Source organism: Bubalus bubalis, chromosome 3 (assembly GCF_019923935.1).
Source record: "Bubalus bubalis isolate 160015118507 breed Murrah chromosome 3, NDDB_SH_1, whole genome shotgun sequence".
Lineage (NCBI taxonomy): Eukaryota > Metazoa > Chordata > Mammalia > Artiodactyla > Bovidae > Bubalus > Bubalus bubalis.
This window is the reverse complement of record NC_059159.1, coordinates 97,511,469-97,533,030: the sequence shown is the minus strand read 5'-3', so window position 1 is coordinate 97,533,030 and position 21,562 is coordinate 97,511,469. Positions and strand designations below refer to the sequence as shown.

General features: G+C 39.5%; 1 long non-coding RNA gene and 1 other non-coding gene across 2 annotated transcripts in view; one reads left to right on the top strand and one right to left on the bottom strand.

The window, feature by feature from the left end:
• Positions 1-21,562, bottom strand: part of LOC123332814 — a 419,771-nt gene that overhangs the window by 307,460 nt on the left and 90,749 nt on the right. The window lies entirely within an intron of this gene.
• TRNAC-GCA lies at positions 11,620-11,691 on the top strand. Its single transcript has one exon. It is a non-coding gene; the product is annotated as a tRNA-Cys (tRNA).

Sequence of the window (21,562 nt, the reverse complement as noted above, 5' to 3'; positions counted from 1 at the left end):
GATATTGCTTTGACCTTAGCAGCAAAAGTCAGAAGCCCTAAATGTATCTTCTGGTAGTTTTATTTTAGAAAATAATCAAATTTGTATGTACTCTAAACAGTTTAAGTGAACAACAAACCTTCCTTTACACTTGTATCTTTGTGCAACCCAAAACTATTTTCTATACTAACATTTGGAGACCCTGCATTGACAGATATTTCAGGTATGAGACTGCTCAGCAAAATTCTCATTAGCCATTTTGGAAAAGTGTATGGAAATCCTTGAGCAGTGAAGTGAAACTTCATTCAACAAAATTTTCTTTTTAAATTCATTCTCTACTGGAAAAAGTAAGCATTAGGTATTTCAAAATTGGCTAATACTGCAGAATTTAGACATGTAAAGAAAAATCAAACAAAAGGGGCACTCGATCATCCTTTGGATTCACCATCACAACTAGAACTTAATAATGGGCAGCTGTTTTCACACAGGGGTCTCTACTATCAACTTGTCTCACTAACTTTTGCGTTTTTTATTATCACTATCTTGCCCATCTCCAACTAGGAGTAATTTTCACCTTTAGTACTGTGCTTTTCTAACAAGATTAAGAACTTTGTTTGATTTGGGTTTGAGTCCAAGCTCACTGAAGCCAGAGCATCTCTCGGCTTCAGCATCTACATCATGTTTTTAACAGAAAATACCTAAATAACTGTTGTGACATAAAATAAAATAATTATATACCTTGAACTTCTTGACCCATCAGTAAGTTTTAGGGCCACAAACAGTGGTTGGAAGAATTTATACAGTCATGTGTGGTAGATGGATTATATTGAAGGTCCCACTTCCTTTATCCCCTCCTGTATGTATCCCTCTGTGATAAAAGCCCTGCAACTGGACTCTCAGAGGAGCTGTGTAAATCAGGTTAGCCACAATGTTAGCAAAGCTAAAAAATAGAAACTTGAAATATGTGTGAATGTTTGAGTTTGCATGCTTGCACACCTCCTGCATTCACCATGGGAACAGGTCTAAGCTAGCTTGCCAAAGAAATGTGAAAAATCACTGCAGGAGAGTCAGTCACCCAGGCAATCCCTGGACTTGTGAGCAACAACCAGCAACCATTGCCCCACCACCAACTCCACCATGGACTGCATATCCTTTCAGATCCTCTGAAAGCTCTAATATGTCTGGAATTGAAAGAAAAATATGACAAACTAATATAAAGAATGTCTAGCACCTTTACACTTGATATTACATGCACATCAATTTAATATCTACTCATAATACATGTAGGGATTCCCTGGTAGCTCAGCTGGTAAAGAATTCACCTGCAATGCAGGAGACCCCCTTTCAATTCCTGGGTTGGGAAGATTCACCTGAGAATACCTGTTCCAGTATTCTTGGGCTTCCCTGGTGGCTCAGCTGGTAAAGAATCTGCCTGCAATGTGGGAGACCTGGGTTTGATCCCTGGGTTAGGAAGATCCCCTGGAGGAGGAAATGGCTACCCACTCCAGTGTTCTGGCCTGGAGAACAGTCCATGGGGTTGCAAAGAGTTGGACAGGACTGAGCAACTTTCACTTTAAATACATGTATATTAAAAACTTAGATCCCATTCTTCCAGTCTGCTCTTCCCACCACCTGCATTTCTCCCCACCTTTCTTCCCATTTTAATCCAGCCTCTCATTTTTCTCAACATAATAGTCAGCAAAAAGGCCTAAATTGGGACATTTCTCAGAAGCTTCATAAGCACTGACTGAGCTGACCATGAAAGAATTGATTAAGAGCCATTTCCTCTTCAGTTTTGCTACTATCTATTCACTTTATTCACCATTTATGTCTAGCCAATAACTGACCAAAGCAGTGCTCCAAAGAATAAAGTTGGTTTCTTCTGTTAAGAAGTGAATATACCCTCCTTTCCAGGGTTGAGGGAGGAAGGATCCAGCATGTAATTTTCCCTTCCACAGAGGGCTTTAATTCAGAAATTTAGGGGATAGAGAATTGAGATTTTACCTAAACTACCTCCTTTTATGAGGAAGAGAATTAGGTTTTTGTTGGAGGCATTTCAGATCCTGAGTATCATCTTTGAGCCTGCTATTGTGTTTGGACTGTCCCATAAATGCCTTTATTTTTCTATCGTTAAGCAGGGAGCCTTGTGCACAGATATGCATGCACACATGTACACATGTACACTACACTAAGACTAAGTTCTGCCCTTCAAGGTGCTTGTGCTTATACTTTAACAGAAAGGGTAGGCCCATGCTAAGTTTTCTTTTCATATTCCCTTTGTTGCTGTAAAAAGCCTAAACACAAATTCAATTATTTCCTATTCTTTGAGAGACCCTGGCATTTCTTTATTCTAAAAGAAAAGTTAGAGAATAGAGATATTTTTATAAGCAGAACAGGTTTTTGAAAAAAAAAAAAAAAATCCCTAGTAACTAACACACAATAAATAGAGAAAAAGCTTACAAGGGGAACAGGAATGTTCAGCTGATGTCTGGCAATCACAGGATATTAAATGTGCAGAGATGGTTCAGGTACTTTCTGGTTTTCACTCTCAAAACTACCTAATCTCTCTATCAATTATGAATTTTAAGAAAATATCAGCTTATACCAAAATGAAAATCATACATCTGCTTTCTTTAAATGAGGCAATCGCCAAGAACTCTAAAAATATGTGACACACAACCACTGCCTCATGCGTACTCTACCTGACCTCTCAGGCAGCCTTTATTCCCAGCGATAAAATAAATGTATTCACCATACAGCCATATACTGTGAAATTTTCCCATCACTTGGTTTTCTTATTTTCCAGGGCAAACTTTTCAAAACCCAAGGGAAAGTAATTGAAGTAGAGCTACACCAAAGTACATTTCCAATGTGATGCAGCAGAAATAACACTCAACGAAAATACTGTTAGTAGTGCCTGGGAAGTCAAGCTGAATATTCTATGCTTTCAATGAGGATGTGACATTTGTTCTTTTTTTTGTTTTCAATTCCAGCACTTTCATCCTTTGTTTTATTCCTTAACACATATTTATTTGGAAAACATGTATCATATAGAATGATGTCTAAATATTAACTTAGATATAAGAAGCTAAAGGATACTCAGTACTCAAAGATAAGAATATGATTGCTCCTATGCCAAACTCTGGGGTAGATGAAGTTTATTGGGGCCCTCTCAGCCTCCCTACCTGGAAAAGGAAATGGCAACCCATTCCAGTATTCTTGCCTAGAGAATCCTGTGGACAGAGGAGCCTGGTGGGCTGCTGTTTATGGGGTCGCACAGAGTCGGACATGACTGAAGCGAGTTAGCATGCATGCATGCCTTGGAGAAGGAAATGGCAACCCACTCCAGTATTCTTGCCTGGAGAATCCCAGGGACAGAGGAGCCTGCTGGGCTGCTGTCTATGGGGTCACACAGAATCAGACACGACTGAAGCGACTTAGCAGCAGCAGCAGCCTCCCTACCAACCAGCAAACATTAACTATGGTCTCTGTTCAGGACAGCACATCTGACATTGGGGATAATGGAATTAGAGATGAAACACAGAGTTCAGGCCTTCTACCTCCATATTTTGCATTCTTCTACAATTCTGGTCTTTTTGTAATTCAACAGAAAAGGTAGGTCCTTGCTACATCCAACAACCATTGCCCATTACCAACTCCACCATGGACCCCATAGGATATTACATCCTTTAAGAAACTCCAAAGGATAGTATATCCTTTAAAAAAAGATCCTCTGCAAGTCCTTTAATATATCTGGAGTTGGAAGAAGAATATAGACAAAATAATTTAAAAATATATAGCAGCTTTATATTTGATATTACATGCATATCAATATCTACTCATAATACATTTATGCTAAAAACTTAGATCCCAACTCTTCCAATCACCAGCATGCTCTTCCCACCACCTGCATTTCACCCCTCAAAACAGGAAAATAATAACTTCAATTCTTTTAACTTCATTGTGTATTTCAGGTGAGAAATTGCTTCTTCTCATTTTAATTTTAAAAGGAAGCATTTCTTGAATACTATAGTAGAGCTCATTGCTTGCTTCCATTGCTTACAAACACAACTACCAAACCATGTAACACTCCCTTGTCTCCTGAAACATATAACATAATCCTTGGAGCTATATGGCAGGTGGAAGCTAGTGGGCTTTAGAGAGACTGGAGTCTGGTGGGACTCTAAGAGGCTGTCCAGAATGCAAAGAAAACATTGTTGGTACCTGGAGTAATGGAGACCTTTATAATACAGTGGCAGGAAGTTTAGCAAAACCGTTATTTAAAAATAGCAAAATGTGCCTAAAAACCCAACATATAGCTAAGTGTATTTCTAGGCAGAGTGTTGAAGGCAATGTCTGACTTCTACCTACCTACCTATAATAGATCAACTAAAGAACTAAGTATCCATTTATTGAATGGAAATTAGAAATTACTGAACTGAAAAGCAAGGACCCAGACCAATCATTTCAGGCAATAAACTGTCATGTAAGTAAGAATGGGACAAGATGAGATTATAAATTTATATGTGAAACCTAGCAAAGATCTAAGGTGTGCTTCATAGATGCTTTGCATGAACAACTCAGGATTTTCTTCCTGAATTTTTATGTTTATAGAAATGGTTGCTGTGCAATTTTTTCTGAAGATTTTACATTTTTAGAGAAGTTTCAGGTTTACAGCAAAATTGAAGGAAAGGTACAGAGATTTCCTATATATCCACTGACTCTGCGAAGGCATTGCCTCCCTCATTATCAATCTCACTCATTAGAATGGAGCCCTTATTGGAACTGATGAACCTATGCTAACACATAACCACCGTAAGTGCAGCCTGAAAATTTTAAGGACACATCTCACAGAAAACCTCAATACATGTAGGGCTTCAAAGGAGAGTATTCCTTTAGTAGCCTCAAAGGGGAAGAGGGGTGCTCTGGATATGTTACTTGGATGATAGAACGGACTTTGTAGCTTTAATGATTTTGAGATGCGGAGCTTATCCTATATTATCTGGATGAAGTTAATGTAATCAAGAGTCCTTAGAAGAGGAGTCCGAATTAGAGATAAAATGATGAAAGCAGAGTTGTCACTGACCTAAAGCTACAGGCAAAAGAGTATGGGCAGCCCCTAGAAAAGAAAAGGAAATGGAAACAGATTTGTGGATATGAATTTTGTCTAATGAAGTGGATTATAATTGATACATTATAAAAACACATTTTTCAAAATGATTTCAAAATAAAAAGAATATATTGCAAAATGAAAGCAGGATTTTGGACTTTTGAACTACTATGGGCAAGAAATAAGCTGAGTTGCTTATTTATATGTATCAGTCACTCCTAATGGAAAAATAATAAAGTCCAAGGGATATATAGCCAAAGGATGCCAAAGGACAACCCCAGAGAGCAAGACTGAGCTCTAAGAAACTGACAACACTGTCCAGCAGTGTGTCAGAAGTGCCTCTTACAGCAAGTGCTGTGGTTCTACAGTTTTCTCCATTTGAAAATTATTGCCTTTACTGGGTATCTTAGTCTTTTTGATTCACAAGTGTTCTGACCAACGAGAATGATACTCAAAGAGCCGTATATTAGGAATTGCATAAAATAGCTTTACTGACACAGAGCTATCAATTCTTCAGCGCTCAGCTTTCTTCACAGTCCAACTCTCACATCCATACATGACCACTGGAAAAACCATAGCCTTGACTAGACGGACCTTTGTTGGCAAAGTAATGGCTCTGCTTTTGAATATGCTATCTAGGTCAGTCATAACTTTTCTTCCAAGGAGTAAGCGTCTTTTAATTTCATGGCTGCAGTCACCATCTGCAGTGATTTTGGAACACCAAAAAATAAAGTCTGACACTGTTTCCCCATCTATTTCCCATGAAGTGATGGGACCAGATGCCATGATCTTCGTTTTCTGAATGTTGAGCTTTAAGCCAACTTGTTCACTCTCCATTTTCACTTGCATCAAGAGGCTTTTTAGTTCCTCTTCACTTTCTGCCATAAGAGTGGTGTCATCTGCATATCTGAGGTTATTGATATTTCTCCCAGCAATCTTGATTCCAATTTGTGCTTCTTCCAGTCCAGCGTTTCTCATGATGTACTCTGCATATAATTTAAATAAGCAGGGTGACAATATACAGCCTTGGTGTACTCCTTTTCCTATTTGGAACCAGTCTGTTGTTCCATGTCCAGATCTAACTGTTGCTTCCTGACCTGCATACAGGTTTCTCAAGAGGCAGGTCAGGTGGTCTGGTATTCCCATCTCTTGCAGAATTTCCCACAGTTTCTTGTGATCCACACAGTCAAAGGCTTTGGCATAGTCAATAAAGCAGGAATAGATGTTTTTCTGGAACTCTCTTGCTTTTTTGATGATCCAGCAGATGTTGGCAATTTGATCTGTAGTTCCTCTGCCTTTTCTAAAACCAGTTTGAACATCTGGAAGTTCACGGTTCACATATTGCTGAAGCCTGGCTTGGAGAATTTTGAGCATTACTTTACTAGTGTGTGAGAAGAATACAATTGTGCAGTAGTTTGAGCATTCTTTGGCATTGCCTTTCTTTGGGATTGGAATGAAAACTGACCTTTTCCAGTCCTGTGGCCACTGCTGAGTTTTCCAAATTTGTTGGCATATTGAGTGCAGCACTTTCACAGCATCATCTTTCAGGATTTGAAATAGCTCAACTGGAATTCCATCACCTCCACTAGCTTTGTTTGTAGTGATACTTTCTAAGGCCCACTTGACTTCACATTCCATGATGTGAAGACCTGAGTTGGACTGTGAAGAAAGCTGAGCACCAAAGAATTGATGCTTTTGAACTGTGGTGTTGGAGAAGACTCTTGAGAGTCCCTTGGACTGCAAGGAGATCCAACCAGTCCATTGTGAAGGAAATCAGCCCTGGGATTTCCTTGGAAGGAATGATGCTAAAGCTGAAACTCCAGTACTTTGGCCACCTCATGCGAAGAGTTGACTCATTGGAAAAGACTCTGATGCTGGGAGGGGTTGGGGGCAGGAGGAGAAAGGTACGGCAGAGGATGAGATGGCTGGATGGCATCACTGACTTGATGGACGTGAGTCTGAGTGAACTCCGGGAGTTGGTGATGGACAGGGAGGCCTGGTGTGCTGTGATTCATGGGGTGGCAAAGAGTCGGACACAACTGAGTGACTGAACTGAACACAGAGTTATAGTTTAAATAAAAGATCTGTAATTGCCGCTGTAAAAACACAGGGGGGGAGAGAGGAGTCTTGGAGAAGGAAGTGCCAATGTGAGGGATATAAATTGTGGCCAGAGAACTGAGTGGCATGATGTAACAACATTGCGTGTTGTAGAGACAATTCTCCAAGGTGACCCTGACAGTTCTCCCATTGAAAACAGGGGTGTATATTCCTTGCCCTTTGAATCTAGGCAAACTTGTCACATTCATGTACCAATCCAGTGAGGGAGTGACACTGATTGACTTTTGTGGCTAGGTGAGAAAAGGCACACAGCCTCTACTTTGTTTGTTGGAATATAAGCTGGAATCTAAGTCACCATGTAAGGTGACCAGCAGCCCTGAGCTACCAGGCTTCAAGGAAGCCCAAATGAGCCCATATGGAGACGCCACACTGGCAAACCTGTAGACCACCTGCCCAGAGGGAGGCCTGCCCAGCACTCAGTTGCTCTAGCTCCTCTAACTTGAATCCACACACTGTATTCAAGCACATCCCAAATATCTGATCCACAAAACCAGTGAGATAACCAAGAGATGACCAAACAAGTCCCTTCTCTTAAACCCTGAAAACAAAAAAAAACACTGGATTCAGTTATTTACATATTGGTGGTAACTTAGTTCTTAGACTTTTACCTCTCTCTAGTAAGTCTTCCCTGAATATTATAGCTGACCTGGGTGTTCACTCCACCTCATCTACCAACATCAAACAAGTTTTTCCTCAAGATTACTGTACTAAGTATTATTTACACACCTTTCAGTTTTTCCTACTGAGACAGGAAATCCTCAAGGGAAAAAAACCTGAGGAACTCATGTCTCCTGCAATGAAAAGCACAAAGGACACATAATTGGTGATGAGTGTAAGCCATCACTGTTATGTGAATGAAAGATATTTATTTGAAAAATCTTAATTTTGTACAACAAAAAGAGGGTCTTGTTCCCTTTAAGTGATATGCACCCTTACAACACAAGCAGAAGAGCAGTTTGTTTGTTTAACGCTATTAGACCTTTACTATAATTCTTAGTTCCACAGAACAGTGACCTGAGAGGTTAAATTCATATGAGAAAGTGTAATATGTGATACATAATATCATATATTGTGATGACTAGACATTTGGAAGGAACAAGAAGTTGACCTAATGGTAAACCCTGTGGTAGAGGGGCAGAACAAGGTTAGCTGTTCAGCTTCCTGCAGGAGAGCAGGAGGGTAGGACAACAAGGTGACCGCATCTGAGTACTGACCTTACAAGTATACTGAGTCAAACCCAAAGACTCAGCTGGTGGTACACGTGGTGGTACTAAAATGGTTTCTTAAGAGATGTAGCTTCTACCACCTCAAAAACATTTCTTGGAAAATAGAAAAATAAGGAAAATGTAAGTGCTCCCTACAGGACTAGAAAGTTTTACTAGTAGAGGAAGGTAAAGGAGACGATACTTTTGAAATGTTCCTAAGTACCATCACTCAATTGACAATATTTTATGGAACATCTACTCTGTTGTCTGAGGGAGTATGGCTATAGAGGCAAATGAGACATATATGCCCCATAGTTCATGGAGGTTTAATTCTAATAGAACAAGACAAACTTACAAGAAACTAATAAAATAGGATAAATTCAGATGACATAAGTGCTATAAATGAAAATGACAACTGGCAAAGGGAAAGACAATGGTTGGGGGAAACGTATACCCTAGCTGGGAAGGCTAGGGGTGAAGGAGTAAACAGGTTGCTTACCCGCCCCATCCACTCCCTGTACTCTCAGGTTCTAATGGAAGATCCCATATCTTGCCACGTACTTACATTCCCATACCCCCACAGGAGAAGGGGAGGGCATGAACACTGCTCAGAGGCACTATGGAGACATCCGTTGGGTGACAAATCACTCACAATTGAAACATGGATGCTTCCAAGAAAGATTCTCCTGTTTGATGAAGAGAGTCTCATGAAGAAAGTCCTTGATCATTGTTCTGTGAGCACAAGATGCACAGAGCTACTGTGGTCATTTTGTCATGTGATGGGGAAAGCAATGAATATTGCAAAACAGCCACCCCCAGGTCTTGATTTCATTGTGCCAAAACTGAATCTTGGATCACTGACATCAGTACATCTCTTGTAGGAGAGAGATACTCATTGTTTAAACCACATTTAAAATGCTTGTAACCTGAAATATGCTAATGTATTAGTTTGTTAGGACTGCCATAAAAAAGCACCACGAAGCTTCAACAACATAAAATTGTCTCAGTGTTCTGGAAACTCTAAGTGTGAAATCAAGGTGTCTTAAAGATTGGTTCTTTCTGAGGGCTGTGAGGGGAAAAATCTGTTTCAGGTCTTTGATTTAAGATACCCATTTGTCCTCTCTGTCTTCCATCTTCTTTCTTTTATGGGTAATTCTATGTTTAAATCTTCTCTTTTTATAAAAACACCAGTTACATTGAATTCGGGTCTGCTTCTAGTGACTTCATTTTAACTTCATTATCTCTGCAAAGACACTCTCTTTAAAAGTCACATTTCTAGGTACAGAGAATAAGGACTTCAGCATATGAATTTTGAAGAGACATAATTTAACTCATAAACCTAATACATACATAAGTTTTCACTGAGGCAGAAAGAAGAGGAATGCAGAAGCAGCAGATTTGCATCACACATTTGGGTGAGGACTATCATGAACCCAGAGAAGTACAAATGCCAAGGCTCTGCATTGGTGATTGAGTAAAAGTTCAGTTGCATATGTGTACTAGTGATTGACCTATTGCTTCCCAGACCCAAATGTATATTCCATTGCCTATTCTGATAACTGAACTGAACTCTGAATACTTCTCCTTTGCCAGTTGGTACACTGCTGATTTTGCTTTGTCAGTAGAGGGTACTGGAAGCACCTGGCAGGATGCAGAGCTTCTCTTTTTACATCCAGTGTTCTCTTCTCATCAAGTTGCTACATGGTATAGGGTCTCTGCAGGGTCAGGTTCCTGAAGTGGGTTAAGTCTCTGCCCTACTGTCGACAGTCTCCTAAGGACCCCCAAAGTGTGAATTAACTGCAATTCTGGACTTGGTAACATGAATATATTCTCTCAATGAGGCCTGGATCTCAATCCTAGGGGTTGAGTTATTTTAGACTGGATTCTTTCTTGGATGTTCTATGTCATCCCTAAAGGCAGTGACTACTCTATATACGCTATTCCTGAATTCTTTAGAGTTATATGTTCCCACTAGGTAATCACCATTACTATTATCTTGTTATGATCAATCATTTTTATATTAAATTTGTCCTGCTGAAATTCTGTGTGATTACTGCCTCCTGATGGGGCCCTGACTCACCCAGTATGACAGAAATTATCCACAACATCATCACAAGAAGTAGAAAGGATCACACTCTAGGATAGGGCTCAAAGAATGACTCCCAGAATAATGCTGTGGACTATCCCACAGAGAAGCAACTATCATTGCCTAGCGAAGAGTAATTAGGAAGCTGATAATGCATTTTCCAGGAACATTTCTGCTTAGCTTCATCCCAAGGGATAGGAAGCAGATCATGTCTCTAAAAAAAAAATACTGTGTTTTTTTAGGTGGCCATACAAAGTAATACATTTCCTTGGTGGCCCAGACAGTAAAGAATCTGCCTGCAATGCCAGAGACCTTGGTTTGATCCCTGGGTCAGGGAGATTCCCTGGAGAAGGGAATGGCTACACACAGCAGTATTCTTGCCTGGAGAATTCCATGAACAGCGGAGCCTGGTGGGCTCCATGGGGGCTCCATGGGGTTGCAAAGAGTTGGACACAAATGAGTGACTCTTTCACTTTTCACAAAAGTAACACACGCCTTGAACACTGTTGATACTCCTTCCCCTTGTGTCACCTAACTCCAAATGTGAGTGTTACATGAAAACATCTGAGCAGTTGAATCTAAAAACAGTGAGCTTTTGGACATCACATCTGTATTACCAGGCAGTAAGTAGTAGAAAGGAAAAAGATTAATTGGAAATGCCAGCTGATCGTGTTCCTGCCCAGAAACTTCCAGGGCAGTCAGTGTCTTTGATTACATCTCACTGACTGGGCCACATGGCCATGACTTGTCCAGCTGCTGGAAAAAGAAAGTGTGGAGGGAGTACAGTCACCAACCAATGGTATATGCCCTCCTGTATGTGTCCTGCTGTCTTCTCCAAAGCAACCCTAACTAAGCTTTCGCAGTAGTGTGGGGACTGGGATGAGGTAAATTTTGCATGAAAAAGGTCATACATTCTCCATTATGTTAGACGTTTGGGTCTTAAAAAATAAAGTGAAATTGTTAATCACTCAGTCATGTCCAACTCTTTGGGACCCCATGGACTGTATCTCATCAGGCTTCTCTGTCCAATGGGATTCTCCAGGCAAGAATACTGGATTGGGTAGCCATTCCCTTCTCCAGTGGATCTTCCCGATCTAGGGATTGAACCCACGTCTCCTGCTTCCCTGGTGGCTCAGAGGATAAAGCATCTGCCTGCAATGCAGGAGACCCAGGTTCGATCCCTGGGTTGGGAAGATCCCCTGGAGAAGGAAATGGCAATCCACTCCAGTATTCTTGCCTGGAGAATCCCATGGACAGAGGAGCCTGGCGGGCTACAGTCCACGGGGTCGCAAAGAGCCGGACATTTCACTCCTGCACTACAGGCATATTCTTTATCATCTGAGCCACCAGGGAAGCCCCCTCCAGACCAAAACAAACAAACAAATAACAAAGAGATAATGCTTAGATTTAAAGTACTGCTTAGATTTAAAGTAATAAATGGCATCAGGAAAACATTTAACTTTTTAAGCAGAGACACAGTTTCCTGTGAGGATTGTGAGCTATTTGTCACTTAGCACATAGAGGAAGCAATTACTAATACATAGGCTTTTATTTCTTCTTTTATATAAATGCTATTGTACCTGGTTCTTCAGTTTTTCAGCTTAATAATATATACAACCTTACTTTCTTGACAACACAGTCACACTTACATAATTATCTTAGAAGACTGATACAGACCTACTTATCAATTAGATTTTGATGGTCATTTATAAAGAAACTTTTCTATTGAGACTTCTTAACACAGGTCACTGGTCAAATATACAGTAATACATATCTTAAGGAAAGAAAAAATCAGATGTTTCAATAACTGTGTGTTTGGCTTTGTGTCACAGGCACATGAAACCTACATGAAAGGCTAAATACTAAGTACATATGACTGGAAAAGTTAATAGCTTTTGAGTCACACATTTAAATTTTCATTAATGTATAATATACATAACTCCAGTTCTTTTTCACTAGGCAAGAGTTAAAAGGTCTGTAAATTTAGTTAAAAATTAAAAGATTTACCACATAATTTTATAATTTATTACCAACTTCTAAAGCTAGATGGAAAATAAAAATGACCTTTTTATCTCTATCTTATCAGATATAATAGATTGAGAGGAGACTAAACTGAAATTTACTTTTAAGCACCTTTATTTATATATTGATTCATATAATAAGCATTTATGGAGTGACTACCATGTACCAGATGCTGTACATAAACAAGTAAATAAATAAAATGTATTTTAGGTGACATGGTTAAATTCAATGGAAAAAAGAAATGAATTAGTAAAAGAGGCATGGAGCAAATGAGAGAGGGATGAATAACTAAATAGTCTTGAAAGGCCTCACTGAGATGACCTTTGAGCTAAAGATGGGGAAGGAGCACATTAAGTTGGCATTTTGGAAGAGGAACAATCATGCATGGGGGTCATAGGGGCAATTTGTGCACAGCAAATGCAAAACCCTGAAATATATGTGCACTTGCTCTGCACCAAGAAGAACAAGAGGTCTCTAGCACAGTGAGCCAGAGGGAAGTAGAAGTAAAGGAAGTAGAGGAAGTCAATATATCCAATATAGAAGTGAAATAATGCAGAACACTGTGAGCACTTGTAATGACACTGGTCATTACTCTAAGTGAGATGGGAAGGGACTGAAGTAGTTTGAGCAGAGTTATGACATGATTCCACTGTCTGCTGATCAAAGATAGGCTTTGATAGGGAGTGGGGATGGACAGAGAGACAGAGGAAGTACATTAGGAGGAGACTGTTATAATAATGAAGTGGCTACCATAACCAGGCTAAAGAAAATAGTGGCTTGCCTATGGAAATATCAACAGAGGGGTTGAGAAGGGACACCATATTGGACAAAATTTAACCATAATACTAAGATATAAATATTAGTTTTGAGATATGAGAGGAAAGGAGTCAAGTCTGCTTTAGTCAGAACAAATAGAAGGATTGCTTACATTTGGAAAAACCGGACAAGGGTATTAGATCAGAAATTCAGTATGGGTCTTGATAAACTTGAAGTACTCATTCAACATCCAAGTAGACATGCTGAGCAGGCAGTTGAAGGTAAGAATATGAAGTTCAGGATTGAGTTTCTAGTTAAAGACATACATTTGGGGAATACCAGCATACATACTATATTTAAAGTTAGGAGACTAAATAAGTCACAGCAGATAAGTTTTGAGATTAGATAAGTCACTGCAGGTAGTGTTGGTAATGCCTATTATGTGTCAGTCATTCTGTTAATCCTCACACCAATTTTGCAATGAAACTGAGACTGAGAGATTAAATAAATTTCCACAGTCACATAGCTAATAAGCAGAAGATGTAGTAGTCAGTTCAAGGTGTGCCTGAAATTAACACCTACTCTTTCCTGCAGCATAGACACACTGTATTTCTTGCTCTGAATGTACCACATGTTATCTCCTACCTGGCTGCGGAAAAGTCACTAGTATTTAGGTCTATAAACCACCAACCAGTGATGGTTGACTGAACTGGCTTTTGCTATCCCAACTCACTGAACTCTTGTTCCATTTTTGGAAATGTTAGCATCCTGTCTCTCCAATTCCCTCCAAACATTATCACCCTTGCTTAGAGATAACTTGAAATAATTACCTACTCCTTCACTAAGGGAAACTATCATAATCTAGATATAGATCTTAATACATGGGCAGTATTATTGGAAATTTATAGTGAATAGCAATTTAAAACAGAATTCATCTGACTAAATTGTACAATATCAGTTCTTCCCCAGAGTTTCTACATAATAAGGGTTGAGTAGCAAAGGTATTTGTTTCTATTCATGTATTACTTGTGTTTCTTGCATATATAAAAGAATGTAGATGTATCTGTCTTAATAAATGCACTTATGGAAACATTGCTACTTTGAAATTTTTATCACCACTATTTGAGTTTATAAAAATTTAAGACATAATTATTAGTTTATGCAAAAAAAATATCTTGGTAATATAAAGTAATATAGGAAGTTCATCAAAAGCTTCAGTTCAGTTCACTCACTTAGTCATGTCCGACTCTTTGTGACCCCATGAATCACAGCACGCCAGGCCTCCCTGTCCATCATCAATTCCCGGACTTTACCTGAACTCATGTCCATCGAGTCGGTGATGCCATCCAGTCATCTCATCCTCTGTCCTCCCCTTCTCTTGCCCCCAAGCCGTCCCAGCATCAGGGTCTTTCCAATGAGTCAACTCTTCACAGGACGTGGCCAAAGTATTGGAGTTTCAGCTTTAGCATCAGTCCTTCCAATGAACACCCAGGACTGATCTCCTTTAGAATGTACTGGTTGGATCTCCTTACAGTCCAAGGGACTCTCAAGAGTCTTCTCCAACACCACAGTTCAAAAGCATCGATTTTCTGGGGCTCAGCTTTCTTCACAGTCCAACTCTCACACCCATACATGACCACAGGAAAAACCATAGCCTTGACTAGACAGACCTTTGTTGGCAAAGTAATGTGTCTGCCTTTTATACTATCTAGGTTGGTCATAACTTTTCTTCCAAGGAGTAAGCGTCTTTTAATTTCATGGCTGCAGTCACCATCTACAGTGATTTTGGAGCCCAGAAAAATAAAGTCTGACACTGTTTCCACTGTTTTTCCATATATTTCCCATGAAATGATGGGACCAGATGCCATGATCTTCGTTTTCTGAATGTTGAGCTTTAAGCCAACTTGTTCACTCTCCATTTTCACTTGCATCGAGAGGCTTTTTAGTTCCTCTTCACTTTCTGCCATAAGGGTGGTATCATCTGCGTATCTGAGGTTATGGGTATTTCTACCGGCAATCTTGATTCCAGCTTGTGCTTCTTCCAGTCCAGCATTTCTCATGATGTACTCTGCGTATAAGTTAAATAAGCAGGGTGACAATATACAGCCTTGATGTACTCCTTTTCCTACGTGGAACCAGTCTGTTGTTCCATGTCCAGTTCTAACTGTTGCTTCCTGACCTGCATAAAGGTTTCTCAAGAGGCAGGTCAGGTGGTCTGGTATTCCCATCTCTTTCAGAATTTTCCACCGTTTACTGTGATCCACACAGTCAAAGGCTTTGGCATAGTCAACAAAGCAGAAATAGATGTTTTTCTGGAACTCTCTTGCTTTTTTGATGATCCAGCGGATGTTGGTAATTTGATCTCTGGTTCCTCTGCCTTCTCTAAAACCAGCTTGAACATTTCAAGTTCATGGTTCACGTATTACTGAGGCCTGGCTTGGAGAATTTTGAGCATTACTTTACTAGCGTGTGAGATGACTGCATTATGTGGTAGTTTGAGCATTCTTTGGCATTGCCTTTCTTCATAAGCTTATAGATATTTAATTATATAGGCATAAATGAAAACATTATGAAAAGATGGGTGATAAATCATGCTTATAAATGTTATTTAAAATGTAAACTTGCATAGAAAGAGTATAATTCTGTATTTCAATTAAAAAAAAAAGAAAATTATATACCATTGTCGGTAGCTGCTAAACTGGAATAGATTAGTGCATCTTAATATGAGCCATGACATGCAGGGCAACCCAAGACAGACAGGTCATGGTGGAGAGTTCTGACAAAAATGGTCCACTGGAGAAGGGAATGGAAAACCACTTCAGTATTCTTCCCTTGAGAATCCCATGAAGAATATGAAAAGGCAAAAAGAATGGACACTGAATGATGATCTCACCGACTTGGTATGTGCCCAATATGCTACTGGAGATCAGTGGAGAAATAACTTCAGAAAGAATGAAGAGATGGAGCCAAAGCAAAAACAACACCCAGTTGTGGATGTGATGGAAGAAAGTCTGATGCTATAAAAAGCAAGACTGCATAGGGACCTGGAATGTTAGGTCCATGAATCAAGGCAAATTGGAAGTGGTCAAACAGGAGACAGCAAGAGTGAACATTGACATTTTATGAATCAGTGAAATAAAATGGGATGGAATGGGTGAATTTAATTCAGATGACCATTATATCTACTACTGTGGGGAAGAATCCCTTAGAAGAAATGGAGTAGCCATCTTGGTCAAGAAAAGAGTCCATAATGCAGTTCTTGGGTACAATCTCAAAAATGACAGAATGATCTCTGTTCATTTCAAAGGCAAATCATTCAATATCACAGTAATTCAAGTCTATGCCCTGACCAGTAATACTGAAGAAGCTGAAGGTGAACGGTTCTATGAAGACCTACAAGACCTTCTAGAACTAACACCCAAGAAAGATGTCCTTTTCATTACAGGGGACTGGAATGCAAAAGTAGGAAGTCAAGAGATACCTGGAGTAACAGGCAAATCTGGCCTTGGAGTACAAAATGAAGCAGGTCAAAGGCAAATAGAGTTTTGCCAAGAGAACACACTGGTCATACCAAACACCCTCTTACAACAACACAAGAAAGGACTACAGATGGACATCACCAGAGGGTCAATACTGAAATTAGACTGATTATATTCTTTGCAACCAAAAATGGAGAAGCTCTATACAGTCAGCAAAAACAAGACAAGGAGCTGACTGTGGCTCAGATCATGAACTCCTTATTGCCAAATTCAGACTTAAATTGAAGAAAGTAGGGAAAACCACTAGACCATTCAGGTATGACCTAAACGAAATCCCTTATGATTATACAGTGGAAGTGAGAAATAGATTTAAGGGACTAGATTTGATAGACAGAGTGCCTGATGAACCATGGATGGAGGTGCATGACATTGAACAGGAGGCAAGGATCAAGACCATCCCCAAGAAAAAGAAATGCAAAAAAGGAAAACTGTTGTCTGAGAAGGCCTAACAAATAGCTGAGAAAAGAAGAGAAGTTAAAGACAAAGGAGAAAAGGAAAAATATACCCATTTGAATGCAGAGTTCCAAAGAATAGCAAGGCGAGATAAAAAAGCCTTCCTCAGTGATCAATGCAAAGAAATAGAGGAAAACAACAGAATGGGAAGGACTAGAGATCACTTCAATGAAATTAGAGATACCAAGGGAATATTTCATGCAAAGATGGGCACAATAAAAAAACAGAAATGGTATGGACCTAACAGAAGCAGAAGATATTAAGAAGAGGTGGCAAGAATGCACAGAAGAGCTATACAAAAAAAAAAAAAAAAAAAATCTTCATGACCCAGATAACCACAAATGTGTGATCATACCTAGAGCCAGACATTTTGGAATATGAAGTAAAGTGGGCCTTAGGAAACATCACTGTGAATAAAGCTAGTGGAGGTGATGGAATTCCAGTTGAGCTATTTCAAATCCTACAAGATGGTGTTGTGAAAGGGCTGCACTCAATATGCCAGCAAATTTGGAAAACTCAGCAGTGGCCACAGGACTGGAAAAGGTCAGCATCATTCCAATTCCAAAGAAAGGCAATGCCAAAGAATGCTCAAACCACTGAACAAGTGCACTCATTTCACATACTAGCAAAGTAATGCTCAAAATTCTCCATGCCAGGCTACAACAGTACATGAACTGTGAACTTCCAGAAGTTCAAGCTGGATTTTAAAAAGGCAGAAGAACCAGAGATCAATTCCAAACATCTGCTGGATCATTGAAAAAGCAAGAGAGTTCCAGACAAACATCTACTTTTGCTTCATTTACACTGCCAAAGCTTTTGACTGTGCAGATTACCACAAGCTGTGGAAAATTCTTCAAGAGATGGGAATATCACCTGACCTGCCTCCTGAGAAATCTGTATGCAGGTCAAGAAGTAACTGTTAGAATCAGACATGGAACCGACTGGTTCAAAATTGGGAAAGGAGTAAGACAATCCTGCTAGTATACTGCTTGTATATTGTTACCCTGCTTATTTAACTTATATGCAGAGTACATCATGAGAAATGCTGGGCCAGAGGAAGCACAAGCTGGAATCATGATGGCCGGAAGAAATATCAATAACCTCTAATATACAGTTCATATCACCCTTATGGCAGAAAGTGAAGAAGAACTAAAAAGCCTCTTGATGAAAGTGAAAGAGGAGAGTGAAAAAGTTGGCTTAAAGCTCAACATTCAGAAAACGAAGATCATGGCATCCAGTCCCATCATTTCATGGCAAAGAGATGGGGGAACAGTGGAAACAGTGGCTGACTTTATATTGGGGGGGCTCCAAAATCCCTGTAGATGGTGACTGCAGCCATGAAATTAAAAGATGCTTACTCCTTGGAAGGAAAGTTATGATCAACCTAGACAGCATATTTAAAAGCAGAGACATTACTTTGTCGACAAAGGTCCATCTAGTCAAGGCTATGGTTTTACCAGTGGTCATGTATGGATGTGAGAATTGGACTATAAAGAAACCTGAGTGGTGATAAATTGATGCTTTTGAACTGTGGTGTTGGATAAGACTCTTGAGAGTCCCTTGGACTGCAAGGAGATCCAACCAGTCCATTCTAAAGGATATCTATCAGTCCTGGGTGTTCATTGGAAGGACTGATGCTAAAGCTGAAACTCCAATACTTCGGCCACCTGATGCGAAGAGCTGACTCATTTGAAAAGACCCTGATGTTGGGAAAGATTGAAGGCAGGTGGAGAAGGGGACAACAGAGTATGAGACAGTTTGACGGCATCACCCACTCAATGGACATGAGTTTGAGTATATTCTGGGATTGGGATGGACAGGGAGGCCTGGTGTGCTGCAGTCCATGGGGTTGCAAAGAGACATGACTGAGCGACTGAACTGAACTGAACATTACTGCTAAAAGACTAGAAAGTTTATTATCTTAGTCATTTAAAAGAAATTTTAATGAGGCTTGAAACTTCTAATACAATTCTGAGAATATAAAGAAATCCTATGTTGTTTAGAGAACAAACAAACAAACAAGGAATTAACATTGATACAGTGTTACTAAAGCACAGATTTTGTAAAAATACACCCAGAATATTCTTGAAGTGTAATAGCATACCATAAGCACAATTCACTATACAAAATATTATTTTCCATAGAAAAAATGTATTTATGCCATTTTCCCAAAAATAATACAGAGCCTCAGTTCTAAGCCTAAAGCCCCTTCTATCTGGCAACCACATCTACTCTTTCAATAATTTCTTCCATCTCTGAGGCATTTGTTGTGGCTCCTGAACCCTCCATGCTTTCTTAAGAACTTTATTTCTGTTTTCTGTTGTATTTTTTCTGTTCAGTTTTTCAATATTTTACTTTTTTATGTTTAATTGGAGGATAATTATTTTGCATCACTGTGTTGGTTTCTGCCAGTGACAACTAAAGGGATGGGATGGGGTAGGAGGTGGCAGGGAGGTTCAAAGGGGAGAGGACATTGTATATCCATGACTGATTCATGCTGCTTCTAGCTATTTCAAGCGTCCTTTTCCCTCTTAACTGGATCCTTCTCAATGATTTTAAGCATATTCAATGTTCTTACATTAAAACAACACAAGAAGTTCTGTGATTCAATAGCTCCTTCATCCTGCCCTCTTTTAGCCTGTTTCTTTTTCTTGTCAAATATTTAACATAACTTTCCTCTTCTCTCTACCTCCAAGCTACTAACAATCATCTCTCTGTCGAGCTTCTCCAGTAGCCACCTGGTCGGTTTCTCTCTGTCTCAGTTTTGTTCCCCTCACATCTGTTCTCCATTCTGCCCCAAACAGACCTTTTGAGATGGTGATTCACAGCACATTAACTTCTCACACTGAAATCGTTTCCAGGATTCCTATCAACATACACATTTAGACCAACATTTTTTAAAGTCTCATCAAGACCCTGTGTGATCTCTCTGCTCTCTGTCTTTAATCTTATTCCCACTGATTGCCCTTACCTCTTTTAATGTTCATTTTATTTATACTCAGTGTTACCTCCTGCTATGGTTTTTCCCTTTTTCCATATTAGTTTAGCAGGCTTTCACTCATTCTTCAAACTGCAGCTCAGCACCATTTTCTTTTCTATGAGATTTTTCACTGAATTCAGTCAGTTAAAACCCCTCTGTATTCCCAGCCTCCCTGTCCATTGCCAACTCCCAGAGTTTACTGAAATTCATGTCCATTGAGTTGGTGATGCCATCCAACCATCTCATCCTCTGTCAACCCTTCTCTTCCTGCCTTCAATCTTTCCCAGCATCAGGGTCTTTTCAACTGAGTCAGTTCTTCACATCAGGTGGCTAAAGTATCGGAGTTTCAGCTTCAGCATCAGTCCTTTCAATGAATATTCAGGACTGATTTCCTTTAGGATGGACTGGTTGGACTTCCTTGCAGTCCAAGGGACTCTCAGGAGTCTTATCCAACACCACAGTTCAAAAGCATCAATTCTTTCAGTGCTTAGCTTTCTTTATAGTTCAACTCTCCCATCTATACATGACTACTGGAAAAATCATTGCTTTGACTAGACAGACCTTTGTTGGCAATGTCTCTGCTTTTTAATATGCTGTCTAGGTTGATCATAACTTTTTTTTCCAAGAAGCATCTTTTAATTTCATGACTGCCACCACCATCTTCAGTGATTTTTTAGCCCCCAAAATAAAATCTGTCACTGTTTCCACTGTTTCCCCATCTATTTGCCATGAAGTGATGAGACCAGATGACATGGTCTTAGTTTTCTGAATGTTGAGTTTTAAGCCAAATTTTTCAGTCTTAAATTGAATAGGGAAAACCACTAGATCATTCAGGTCTGGGCTATACAACAGTACGAAATATTTGTTGAATATAGTCATCTATGCTATCCTACTGACTCTTCTATTTCTTTTGTACTTTTTGAGATGTTGCTGTGCTTTTAAGCTTGAAGGGAAAAAAAATGAAGTGCCAAAATTCAATTCTTCCCTTGATCTCTAATCCCTTTAATTTATTTTTTTTCCCTTTAGAATTCTTCTAAGAAAAAGTAAAGCTGAGTTTCCAGATGCACAGAGCATGTGTGTACTTATTTCTCCATTTCATCAAGATGAATACATTGGACTAGGGAACAATTTGGGGTGTTGTCTGGGTATCAGGGGATACAGTGTTAAGAATGAACTTTGTTCTTTTTTCTCTTGAGTACTTGTTACTATCCAAAAGACACAATTAGCCCAAAAATCAAGAAGAGAAGTGGATAGCAATGAACACATGGTATTCTGGATATTACTAGGAAGAGGAAAAAGAAATAGGAAAAAAGA